The sequence below is a fragment of the Carlito syrichta genome, unplaced genomic scaffold (assembly GCF_000164805.1).
Source record: "Carlito syrichta isolate Samal-C Ts95f unplaced genomic scaffold, Tarsius_syrichta-2.0.1 Scaffold316497, whole genome shotgun sequence".
In the NCBI taxonomy this organism is placed as follows: domain Eukaryota; kingdom Metazoa; phylum Chordata; class Mammalia; order Primates; family Tarsiidae; genus Carlito; species Carlito syrichta.
The window spans coordinates 114,629-128,714 of record NW_007260593.1 but is presented as its reverse complement, the minus strand read 5'-3'; the positions used below and the strand labels follow the sequence as shown (position 1 = coordinate 128,714).

The 14,086-nt window shown below is 34.5% G+C and overlaps 1 pseudogene; it reads left to right on the top strand.

The window, feature by feature from the left end:
- LOC103277173 overlaps nucleotides 1-14,086 on the top strand; it is a 163,226-nt pseudogene that overhangs the window by 77,488 nt on the left and 71,652 nt on the right.

Here is a 14,086-nt window from a genome sequence, read left to right as displayed (position 1 = left end):
ACTCCAGTCTGGGCGACAGAGTGAGACTCCAACTCAAAAAAAAAAAAAGAAAATTAGCTGATTCAAAGTCTGCTCATTGTTTTACTATCTGGTAATGTACAGTCCACCAAACAGAAAGCAAACACCACCAAAACTTTATAAAGGTATAATTGAAGTACCTACACATACTTAAGTGCAAATATTATGAACTTTGGCATCTATGCACCTATAAAAATATCACTACATTCAAGGTATCAGACATTTAGATTATTCTCAATAGTTTCCTTGTTTCTCTTTGTCATCTATTCCTCCCTCCACCTTCTTTCCCAGGCAACCCTCATCTGCTTTCTGTAACTGTAGATTAATTTGCATTTTCTAGACTTCTTGTCTGTCCTGTTTTATTAGCATAATTGTTTCAAAGTCCATTGTACTGTTATTCATCAACCATTCATTCCTTTTTAAAACTGAGTGATATTCCATGATGTGGGTATACCACAAGTGGCTTATCCATGCATCTGTTCATGAACAGTTCAGCAATTTCTGTTTTTTTAGCTATTCACAAATAAAGCTGCTATGAACAATCTTGTACAGGTTTTTGAGTGAACAAGAGTTTTCATTTCTTTGGGATAATGTCCAGGAGGGCAATTGCTCTTTTGGTAAGTATATCTTTAACTTTTTAGGAAATTACCAGTTTTCTAAAGTGGTTGTACTATGTTACTTTCTCACCACCAGTGTATGAGAATTGTATTTGCTCTATATCTTTGTCAGCATTTGATTGTGGCCAGAAATTTTTAAGCCATTCTAGTAGATATGTAATGGTATCTCAATGTGATTTTAGTTTGTATTTTCCTGGTAGCAATGATGTTGAACATCTTTTCATTTAATTATTGGCTATTTCTATATATTTTGTGTGAATTGTCCCTCTAAACATTTTGTCCATTTAAAGAGTGGATTTCAACTCAGATTTTGTCTCTTGCAAGGTTGTAAGATTGGTTTTCCTTAACATAAAAATTAAATACATGTTTGTGAGATAACAAATACATCATTCATTTGACCACATCTATACCTGTTTACTAATATAGTTTCTCATGGCAAAAGTCTATCCATCTAAACCTTAGACATTCTAAAATTGTACTTACATTACTCTCATGACTCGTTTTTTGGTAAGAATAGATCTGTAATAAATGCAGTTGAACTTCAACTTCTCTAGGGATTATGTAGTATTTTAGGTAACAAGGTTACATGTGCAAGGATAGAAAACAACTACTTAAGGTGCATTGTAAGTGCTTTATAGATAATGAATCCTGAGGGAATTTTGAACACCACCAAGACTTTCAAGTATTTAAGGAAATATTTTACAATGGTAACACAGATTTCAAGAAAGAGAAGTAAGGCAGTTCAATGAATATCACTTACTGTAAATAAGTGAAACTTTATCTTTTCTTTCTCTTTTTCTTTAGCACTTTTTAAAAAAGAGCAACTGAGAGATTACTTGGATTGTTACTTTTTCTAATTGTAGATTGACAAAGAAGAGTACTTTTATCTGACTGTATTTAATTGGAGAATTTGTGATTTAGCTTTTGTACTCAAAGCAGAGCATAGTTCCAATAGAAAATAAGTTGTTTATCCTATGTGATTTTTGATCACATTACACAGCATTTCCTTGGAAAGAAACAAATCCATGTACAAAGTTACTTTTGAATGGAAAAATCTGTCTAATAAAAGGGGAACATGTTTATATCTGTCAGTCCTCCGTCTTTAAAAAAAGCTTTATCTACTGTTTTATTCATCTGGAGTGAAAAACTGGTCATGTATTGATTTTCTTTGCTCGTCCTTTTCCAATGAATGTCATGACTCGGCGCTCATGTTAAAATCTTGGGATAGCCACATCTCATATGCCATTGCGTGAGTGAAACAATGCATGTCTGTGCTCTTGGAAGTAAAATTTCTGATCAGGGCCTTGAATACATGGAAAATAAATGGAAAGACTTCACAGAAATACACAGCAGAAGTTTTCCTTCTTGTATCTTCAAATGGAATTAGAGCTGATGTATAAAAATCTGTAGTAATGCCATGATAAGGTTGTATCCTCACTACTCATCTGTTCCTGGTTCCCATTGACTTCAGAGAAATCTCTAGGACAGTAGTTTTCAAAGTATGGTCCCTGAACCAGCAGCATGGGCCTCACCAAGGAAGATTTGAAAGCGAAATGCAAATTGTCTGCCCTGCTTCACACCTCCTGAAGCAGAAATATCAACTAGAAGTCAAGGCTGGAAGTGGGGTGCAGTAATATATATTTTAACAAGCCTCTTATGTGATTCTGAAGCAGGCAAGTTTAAGGACCACTGGTCTAGGAGAATGAGGATAGTTGTGAATACTGGCCTATACAAAATTCATGTCTTACAGCTTCAAGCTGACATGTTCATTATCAGATTCCTGTAGCAACAACTACATAGTAGGACTGGATAATGAAACATTGTGAAATTAAGAAGCACGAATTTTAACCAATCCCCATCACTAGATCACGAATATTTATACTGAGTAAAATGAATTTTTAATGTTTAGCTTATGGCAAAGAGAAACATGGTTTGATAAGGTTTTATGTTTGATAAGTGGAAACCATGCTTATGTTTTTAAAGACCACTCCTTTGGAATTTAGACAAGTTTTTTTTTTAGAAAAATAGAATTACTCTTAAAGGCATTCAGTACCAAAATAAAAAAGTAACATAGTCAGCATCAGCTTACAATGCTGTGTCCATTTTAATTGAATTTTCCTAATACATTATAGTAACTTTATTTGCCTACAATATCTGTTTCTCAAAGCACAGTACTAGGCACCTAGTGATTATTAAATAATCATTGAGAATGGATTTGTTAAATCCTTTTTTGGCAATTATATATTATTAAATAGTTACTTAAAAATATATTCATATTCTGCAATCTTTTCTGTAGTTTATGATCTAAGGTCCAGGATTTTCTGAATTCAAAGAATTAAATTCATGTTAGGGTTTGCATGTTATTGATATGTGCTAAGGATTAGATGTACTCAGTTAAGCTTAATGACATACCCTGTCTCTGATGTCAGTCAAGAAAATCCTATATAGTGTACCACATCTCCGGATTGCCTTATCTAAGTACTACATGGACATTTCAGATGATATGTCTTGACATGTGGTCATTTTTCATTAACTTATCAGGAACTGTTAAAGCATCTTTTCCCCCTTTTCACACCTTGCCATAATTGAATGTAAAATTGACTTTAGGACTGAATGTCTGATATTCACATAGTAAATTGATGGGGCGTCAATGGATTCTAGCAGAAACCGTGCCCAGATGACTGTTTTAGGGAAAAAGGACTCCACTTCTATCTGATGTGGGCTATGGACAAATAACATCTACCCTCTGTAGTTTATTTTTCTCTGCTGTAAAAAGAGGAGATCCATTACATCATCTTTAAAGTTCTAAACATTTTATAGTTCTAAGATCTGAGGGGAATGGAGGGGAAAATGAAAACCACAAGACAGTACCAAGGTAAAATATATGATTGACTATTTGGAACATTGGTTGAAAGAATGAATTGAAAGAATAATTATAATAAAGTAGGCCTTAAACCCCTTTAAAAACAATGGGAAAATAATAGTAGATACTTATAATTTTAGAGTTTAAGATAACATGTTTTAGGAAAAATATTTTAGGAAAAATACTTTAGAATAGTGTGTTTGAACTTAATGTTTTTTTCTCAGAGTTGTCACATTGAAATATTTATTCTTAACTTCAATGTGTATGATATAACTTAGAAAAGCAAATAATTTTAATGTTTTAAGCATAGGTATATTCTACAGATTATATGTATTCTTCCTAGAAGAGGCATATCTTTTAAAGGACAGCTCTCTACACTTTATACTCCTCTACACTCACTTATTATATTTTATGCAACCTAAAATTGTAGCTATAAAGCTATTTCAGGCATGCTTTTTCCAGAACCGTGTAAGAATCAACAGGAGCATAATTTTAAGCTACAGAAGTGCAAAATAAGCACAGAATCCTAGCTACCATAAATAAAGGGGCAGAATTCTAACTTTGCAAAAACACATAATTACTAGCAATGGGGGAGAGGGGCATGAGGACAAAAAGTAGAATTTTATCGAGTATTTCCTTATACTTCTAAACTTTTTTTCTGAACTTTGTTTCTTCTCAGATTTGGCGTTTTGTGAAAACTCTCACACTCTGTGCTCTGGCTACCAGACCTACACAGTGTTTCTCATCATGGCTATCAACTGGAGGTGGGATCTGATGTGGACACAGAGACAGAAGGTGCTGCCTCACCTGACCATGTTCTAAGAATGTGGATAAGGGGGAATGAAATCAGAGCATAGTTCTTGCCTGTCTAGCCGGGCCAACTCTGCATTGTCCTTGACCGATACTGACCATGAAAGGATGTCAGATGGGGAAAATGGTAAAAATAAAAAACCTACCTATACTGTTTAAGTAAAACACAGAGAGCATTCAGTTTTTAGTCTTTGCTTTGTTTTTCTCCACTATATCTGCCGTTCTTTCATGCAGAATGGCAATACAAGTAAGCAGGGATTCTTGGACAAGGCATGTACCTAATTATCTGACAAATAGACATTTATTTTCAATGATAGACAAAATACTTTTTATTTTTGGTGAATCCACGAGGAAAATAATCTCATATAATCAGCAATATTGTGAATGTTTTATTCATTATTCAACTTTTCTTTTCATCTTTGTTTTCAACAGCAATACTAGTGGGATTTATTATAGAAAGTACTCATTTTATGCATTTTAGTTTTATATCAATATATGAACAATGAGATGAACAATCGTATAGTAAGCATATGCCATATGTGCTTGCTATTTTGATTCATAGTAACTTGCTGAATGTATAGAAAAACTCAAAGTTATGAGATTAGACCGAAATGATTTTTAAAAAACAGAAGGAGAATTAATATCAGTCATTTTCTAGACAATAAGATTACCAACAGTAGTGTCATTATATTGTTATTATATATTATTTCCTTGTAACTTTTAGAAAAGAAAACGTTTTGTCTTTTTGATTTGTTGGAAAGGGGTTGATTTATTTTATTTCTGCTCTTTTATCCCTACCAAAGAGCAAAATCCTTTCATAAAAAACACATTAATGCTTATTAAACATGTTAATCCAGTCTACCCATCATTCTGCTTGTCTAAATTTTAGAGGTCCTCATCACTATGACCACAAGGCCTAGCCCATTAGCAGTGGCTAATTAGTATTTCTCAGGTGGCAGAGAGATAACAAGTCACCTTATACTTGCAGCTTTTTCTATTCTGTCCTCTTCAGTCTCCTTCAGCCCAAAGGGAATACTGGCTAGAAAGATATAATCAGGAATGAGTGGTTGCCTGCTAGTTAGAATTTAATTTCCTAAATAACACTTTGCAATATCTCCAAGTATTTTGAGGTCTTGAGTTCTTGAAGTAAAATGTGGAAATGAGAGGGGAAAAAACAATTGATCTGTTTGCATGTTCATAAGGTAAAAGAGAATTGGGACAGAAGTTAGGAGGCATTAAACTAGTCACTACACTTTTTTAGGTTTCATATGTCAATCAGGAAAATCAATGACCAAAATTACATAAAATGGTGTGGTAGTTGATCTCCTGATTGTCAAAATATCTCACTCTCCCTTATCTCAATCTTGACATAGGAATTTATAGCAAATTCACTGGGTTGAAGCATTAAAATAAAAAAAGAAGGTTTCCACTGGGTTCCACGATTTTTCTGCCTTTGGAAGTCCCTCAGCATAAGGTTTTTTTGGAGGTGACAGAAATATTCTAGAATTAGATAGTGGTGATGGTTGTGCAATTCTGTGAATATTCTAAAAAACAATGAATTGAACACTTTCAAAAGGGTGAATATTATGATATTGAATTATATTTCAATAGAGTGGTTTTTTTTTTTTAAGACACCACTGGAAGAAAGGTAAGAGTTGAAGTTTGAGGAATCACAGATGACTTAAGCAAGGATTAATTAGAAAAATGTTTGCTATTACAGGTTTTAAATTCTCTCCTGTTTGTTGTGATATGGAGGCTCAAGCTGGCTCTACTCAAGGCAAGTATTTTCAAATATTTGGCCACAAATTATTTTTACTTCACCCCAGCCCTAACAGCCACTTCACCAAGTGGAACCCTATTCTCTAACAAACAACATGCAGGCCTGGTCAATAAGCCTGTCAAATTAGTTCAGTGGCAGCTTATCACTTTGCTTTCTTTTGGAAAACTTCATGTGTGTATGTGTGGTGAAAAGGGGGTGAAGGGAAAGATGGGGAGACGAACAAGACAGGATTTTAGGTGGGATGAAAAAACACTGCTTTAGCATGGAAGCAGAGATTGAAATCAGGTGGGGTTGGGTTTGGCTTATTATTTCCTGCATATCTACAACTGTTGTATTAACCATTAATTCAGTATACTTCAGATAATGTGATAACTTTCAGATGTCACCTAGCAGATGGCTTTAGTCTTTTCCTCCAGATGTTCCTGCCTGACTTTAGAATCATATTGTATCCACGTCATCAATTATGAATTACACTTTCAAATAAAAAACTGTTGTTCATTCTTTTCTGTAAACCTGCATTTATATGGTATCATTCCTCAGTGAGAGGGCATTGGTGTTCTTTGACGTTTGCCTGCATTATACTCATTGATTGGACTTTGCAGAGGGATGCTGCAAGCAACATTTATAAATGATTTTCATGTGTCTGTGCTTGGCTCTTCTTAAACATCTTGTGGAAGGTTTCTCCCATTCGTCTACAGGGCAGTTACTAAAAATTGGGATGGGGCTGGTATATAAGGGTTTCAAACAATAATTGTTACATAGGAACAATATGAATGTTCACTATTATTACTGGGTCAACATTTCAAGTTCTTCAAACACACTCCTCATCTCTTTATCCCACTGTATCTTCATCACTGCTCTGTGAAGCAGTTTCTATTATTATCCTCATTTTACATATGAGGAGGTGTTAAAATAATTCAGAAACCAGCTAGCTAAATGCAATGGATTGTTTTTTAAATAATCATTGTCAGTCAAGCTTGGTGGCTCAGCCTGTAATCCCACGCTTTGGGAGGATGAGGTGAGTGGATTGCCTGAGCCTGCGGGTTCGAGACCTGCCTGGGCAACTTGGCCAGACCTCATCTCTACAATAAATAAAAAAATTAGCCAGGCGTGGTAGCACGCGCCTGTAGTTCCAGCTACTTGGAAGGCTGAGGCGGAAGGATCGCTGGAGCCCAGCAGGTCGAGGCTATGGTGGCCAGGAGCGGCCACTGCACTCCAGTTTGGGTAACAGAGTGAGACTCCAACTCAAAAAAAAAAAAAAAGCCGCAAAAAACAACAACAACAAAAAAACATTGTCTCCTCCCTTGGATAATGCAGGTATTCAAGATGTGAACTTGAACATCTTTTTTTCTGCTCAGGTTAGAGTTCAGTGTGTCTTACTCTGATTGCCACTACTATTTTAAATAAAGAATACATAATTAGGGGTCTCTTTTATGACCTCTGGTAAGAATGTGGATTCCACAAATTTTAACTGGTAACAACCAAGCCTGGCCCGCCTTCAACATATCCACAGATTCTTGCAGAGAAAGTTTGAGTTTAGATGAGAGTGTAAATGGCCTTTCCAAAAGCACATTAATTTGAGGAAACAAGTTATTTTCAATGAATTGAACTTGGTGCTTGTGTGCAAATGTTGTTATTTATTTCCCATCGATTTCACCCATTTACGAAAGCATGCCTAGCAGGGCATCTCTTTCATTATATTTGAAAAGAGTGAAATTGCTTAAAGTCTTTGATATATATGTTTCACTACCTCAGACTCCATGCCACCCCATCCTTGTACTTCAATTAATGTCAGTGACATTTTGTTTTGTTTTTGTTTTTCTATACTTTCTGAGTTTTAGATTATTGATGAGGCAGTGGGCACAATATTATGGACCATCTTAGAATGTTTTACACCTCACTGCTGTGAATGCGACATAAAAGTGAACATAGGGGGAACTGTTCATTTGGATGAGGTGTCTTACTGAGAATGATTCTAAGGAGTGATTTAGATGCTTATAATTCTATTTGCTCTAGGAGAACATGACAAAATTTCTACTTAAATTTCCAAAATCATGTCTATAAGGACTTGTTTCTTTTATTCCATTAGTTACCAAGCCTTTAAGAATTTTTTTTCTCATCCCACCAACTGTGTTTGGTTAGCCTTAATTGAATTTGTCTGACATGTTATAACCTGTGAAGGCCAATAACAAACAATCCTTAATTTCAGCACTGAAACAGACTTAAAAGCCTGAAGTACAGGGAAAGGAAACCATCAGGTAACAGAATAAAATCTGGATGTCTAGGCTTTAACAGTGTATCAGGACACTAATGCATTATGTTTCCATTCCCTCAAATTTGTCCTAAGAAAGGCCTTTGTTATCTTTTGAAGTTTAATCATTTATTAGGGAAAATGTAGATTCACTCAAGTTAGCTTCATCCTGGGACTTGTGAGCAATCAATGCCTGGGTGATACTTTGATATCAACCATCATGCTTTATTTATTCTACCCCTTTTCCATTCCTATTTTACTTTATTAACTACATTTCTACTCATCATAGGCTAATGCTAGAGTTATATATTTTCTATTATCACATTGGTGATTAATAAGCACTAGAATGAAAGCTACGTGGAGAGAGGGCCTGGTTTATTTATGGTTGTAGCTTCAGTACTTGGGAACAGGACCTGGAGCATAGTGGGTACTAAATAGATGAGAAATAATCATTGCTCTGAGGAAAAAAAAACTAAATGAGAGATAATATAATTTGTGTGCATCATCTCTGATCTTGTGTGATGCTTATAAGGATAGAAATACTATATTGGGTCAGATCTCTGGCCATCTAACACCCAACTCTGCCTCTGACAGGTGATCTAATTGGCATTTCTTAGAATTTGACAGTCCTACTTGTGTATCAACCTCAGTGATTAGGATATCTCTCAATAATTACATCTGACTGTACATTGAGCAGGAGGGGAAAACTACATCAGCAGCTAAATTTGAATAATCAATTTCCAAAAATGTGTTTTTCACATATGGCCCGAATGGAACATTTGGATTATGAAAGATGAAAATGAAATTGTTTATGAAGAAGCTAAATGGAGAGAGATAGGTAGAAAAAAAATTTATAATCTTTAACTAATAAAGTACAAATAGCAAAGAAATTATTTATAGTTATAGACTTGGTGATAATAATATTTCTGCTCAAACAGTATTTCCTGAGCATGTTCTCTTTTCCCCAGTATTGGAGACTGGGGATATATGAAAGACAAATAACACACAATCCCTAAGCTCAAGGAATTTCTACCACTGTCTGATGGAAAAGATTGATGTCCTATTAGTTAAGATTGTTTATTACAGGTAACAGAAACCAACTTGAGCTTGGTTAAACAAAAAAACAAATTTGTTAAAACAACATGAGAATACGTCATGGGAATCAGGGCAAGAGTGTGGTTAGAAATAAGAAGCGGCTAGATCAGAAGAATTTCCAGTATGTTGCCTTTTGCTTCTGAACCCATTTTCTTCAGCCCTATCTCAGCAGATTGACTTTATCTAAATCTCCACCCACAAGACAGGCATGAAACCTCATACCTTCTTAAACCACAATTTATATTTCTTCTGTTCAAAAAAAAGAAGCTAAGATTTACTGGATGTTTCTTAGTGCCATTTCTAAATTCTAAGGAGACATAATAATAATCATTTTCTCAGCTTGAGTCAGATGTTTACCACTGGTCCCATCAGCTGCAACCAGGAGTAGGGTCAGTAATACGTGTTACTTTTAGAAGCCCACCCATTTGATTCTCAAAGCAGTTTCCAACGCGGTGCAGTCAATGTCAAGTGGGCACATATACCCAAAAAGATCTACTAGAGAGAATAAAAACTGAATTTGAATACAGTTAAGTTAGTACTATGATAAATATATATGCCTCTTGCTCTGAGAGCACAAGAGGTATGAAACCATTTATTAAATTAAAAATGATTATATTAATGCAATCTAAATAATGTTTGTTCTCTGTACCATGAATGGTTAAGAACAATCATGGTATAATAACTAAGTTTATGCCCTAATTGAGCCACTTAACTGCTGTGTATCCTTGGACAGGCAATTAAAGCTGTCCAAGCCTCAGTTTCCTTGTCTGACAAATGGAAACATTTACCTATTTCAAAGTTTTGGGAAGATTTTTTGGTGAGGATTAAATGAGAAAATTAATATATAGCACTTTATAGTATGTCTATTATAATTAAATGCTCAATTAATGTCAGTTGTGGTTGTTTATCACTATTCATCTCATATACATATTATATAATATGTGCTATGAAATGAGATCTCTGTTATCAAGGATTAGACAGAGATGCAATGTGGCTTCTGAAACATCTAATGTCTTGGGGAATTCTCTTGCCTAGCAGAGTCTAGCCCATTTTCTGCTCATTTCAAACTAGGTAGAAATCCTTGCACTTGTCTTACCTTAAATAGTACAACATTTTAATAGCCAACATTCTTGTTCTGCTAAACATAGAAGACTATAAGAGGAAATTCACTGAAGCACTTCAGACCTCTCTGAGGATTAACTTGTGCTATTGTATTTCCTATTGAAATTGTAGTAGCCCTTTAAGGTAGAGCTGGGATTTGGACTAGTACTCAGAAGCCCTGTTGATTTCCACTATTGTTGGGCAGCTGAGCTTCCTATGTGCTGCTCAGGAACTTTACAGGTAATGGAATATCTGATACAACCCATAACAGCCAAGAAATCCATTAGTACTGCTCCATATTGCATCTGTACTGCATGCCACAGAACCCTGACAACAAAGCATGAGCTACCAATAAACACCATTCCGTTATAGTCATGAGTATGCTATTCTCAGACCCTAAATTGCTTCAGAAGAACAGCTGGAGTTTTGAGAAAACAGTTGGCCTAACACCTGGGTTTCTTAAATGACAGAGAACGGTTATGCCCAAATGAGAAGTTATTCCTTCTGATATTTGACCATGTGGGGCCATTCATGTATGTTTAATGGAGAAAATTTGTTTGTTTATTTTACACTTCTTTCCTTTGCTTTTTGTTTTCCCCTGGTAGTGTAAGTTACATAGAACCCTTCCATAGCAGTGATAACAGTTCCTCAGGAGTCATCTAAATGTCAAAGAAAGTGTGTGAAAAAATGCAGTGACTTATTAATAGCTTTGGCAGGAGCACTGCCATATAACTGACATTCGAATGGCTCTGTTGGACCCATTAGACATGTATGAGACAGTGCAGTTGACTTTATTACAGCTCCTTTGGAGATGTTGGGCTATCAGAGGAAGTGTATATGTCATTGGGATTACTTTATGTTTGGGTGAAACACTTCTGTGATGACTGTGATACTTTTACAACTAAAAACCACTTTGATAATATTGAACTTCAAGCCAATATTAAGGTAGATACAACAAGCTCATATTTTCTTTTTCAGTTGATAATTTTAACTAGTTTTTTAAGTATTAAAGTAACATCAGCCACTGTTTTAAAAATGAAAACAGCAAAGACAGATTGAAAGTGAAAGCATGAAATCTCCTCCTCCATCATTCAAGTGTCATTCTTGAGAGATAGTCAGTGTTAATAGTGTTCTATGTATCAATTCCAAAATTTTCTGGGCATGTACAAATGGGATAAGTTTCAATAACCTTTCTTCAGTTCATATTATATCTTGATAGTATAGATCTGGCTCCTTCTTTTTTTAATGACTGTATAAAATTCTGTGTTTGTATATATCATTTTTTAGTTAGCCAGTTCCCTGTTGATAGCCAGCTAGGTTTCCAGTGCTTTGATATTAAAAACAGTGCTGCGCTTAACATCCTTATACACTTTTTTGCATACCTCTTGCATAATTTCTTAGAAGTAAAAATGATAGGTCAAGGATATGTGCATTTAATTTTTTTATGTATTATGAAATTTCCCCCTTAAAAAAGACTTACCAGTTTATTCACCTACTAATGATATATGATTCCATGTATATGAATGTTTTCCCATATCTTTATCAGCACTGGCAATGATGAAAAAATTTCTAATATTCAATTTTCTAGATAAAATATGATAGTTTTTTCTTGCTATTATTTTGTATTATGAGTGTGCTTGGTCTTTTTATATGTCAATGGATCATTTGCATATCTTCTCTCAATTTCTTGCTGATCAACTTGGTTTACTTTTCTATTTGAACTTTCACATTAATCTCAAGAACATTTCATATGTTAAAGGTAGAAAGAAAATCTTAACCAAATTTTATGAATGTTTCCTAGTTTGACATTTGCCTTTTGAAATAGGTTCATGATATGTATGTGTGTAGACTTACATTTTTAAGTGGATACAAATACTTAAGTTCGAATTCAACTGTTTGTACTTTATGGCTTATGGGTCATTCTCTCTCTCTTAACATATATAAACTTACCATTTTTTGTAGTATTGTAATCTCCCCAATTTGAAAAGTAGACTGTTTAAAATTTTAATTAATTTAAAAATAGAATATAACTGTCTACACACAAATAATGTAGATATATGGCATGCATACAGGTAGCATATATCATGCATATATTTACATGAAAACAAGCTTGCATGTAGAAGTTAAATATAGTACAAATTATGTAGAGATTAAAATAATTAGTTTTATGTAAGTTACTTTTTGAAATTTATCCTAATATATAAACCAAAATGAGCTAATGTGCTTACAGAGATAGTTTATTATCAGACTTTTTTTTTAGAACTTATAAAATGTAGGAAGAAATATGGCTGAGCCCATATTCACTAAAAATGGTATGACAGCACTGTCATCTGAATTTGAAATGATGTCTCAATTGCCACAGTTATGACATGTGCTTTTGTTTTGTTTTCTGGTCTGAGAATGCTTTTCTGTTAAGCCATCTGTGTTTCCTTGCACTATCCATCCTTTCACTTTTGATAGATAGTCATGAGATTGCTGGCCAGAGTTAAATTTTTTGGTGGATGTTTGAAATGAAATGCAGAATAACCCACAATCTGAATGCATGCAGTTGATTTTTTCATACCCTAGTTGATCACTTTTTGGCAACAATAACTTTAGAGAAAGTGAAATCATTGTGATTTTGAAAGCAAGTTGACTATTCTTTTAGTAGGGCTTTTGTTTTTATGTTTTGTTGGTAGGTTTTCTAACAAAAAGATTATTAAAGAAAATTGGGAAATACTGGAAAGCAAAAGAGAATCCCAGGATTCTCTCCAAAATAAAATATCAATCACACTTTTTCATGTTTTAGCATCTTTCCTTTTTTCCCCCCACGTATCATGTTACCATATAAGGATCCATTCAACCTGATTTTTCACTTAAATTAAAATATAGAAGCTGAGCTCGGTGGCTCAGCCTGTAATCCCATGCCTTTGGGAGGCTGAGGTGAGTGGATTGCCTGAGCCCGCAGGTTCGAGATTCGCCTGGGCAGCAAGACTTCATCTCTACAATAAACTAAAAAATCAGCCGGGTGTGGTAGTGCATGCCTGTAATTCTGGCTACTTGGAAGGCTGAGGCGGAAGGATCACTGGAGCCCAGCAGTTCGAGGCTGTGGTGGCCGGGAGCGGCTGCTGCACTCCAGTCTGGGCGACAGAGTGAGACTCCAACTAAAAAAAAAAAAAAAAAAAAAAAAAATATATATATATATATATATATATATATATATATGATTTCCATGTTACCAAGTCTTAATTAAATGTTACTTTAAGTATATTATTTAAGAAGATGTAGCATTACTTAACTAACTATCCACTATTTTTGGATATTAACATTTTCAAGATTTCACTAATATAAAAATGGTAAAATAGACGTTTTGTGATTAAAGTTTTCGTCTATTTCTGATTTCTTCATTACAGTAGATTTCAATACAATTGATACAAATAGTAGATACAAATAAAATTACTGGGTTCAAAGATATTTTGATTAAGGCTCTGGAGATATATTATCAAACTATATTCCAATTCATACTCCCCCATTAGCAGAGCATGAGAATGGTCATTTCAGTGCACCCTCAC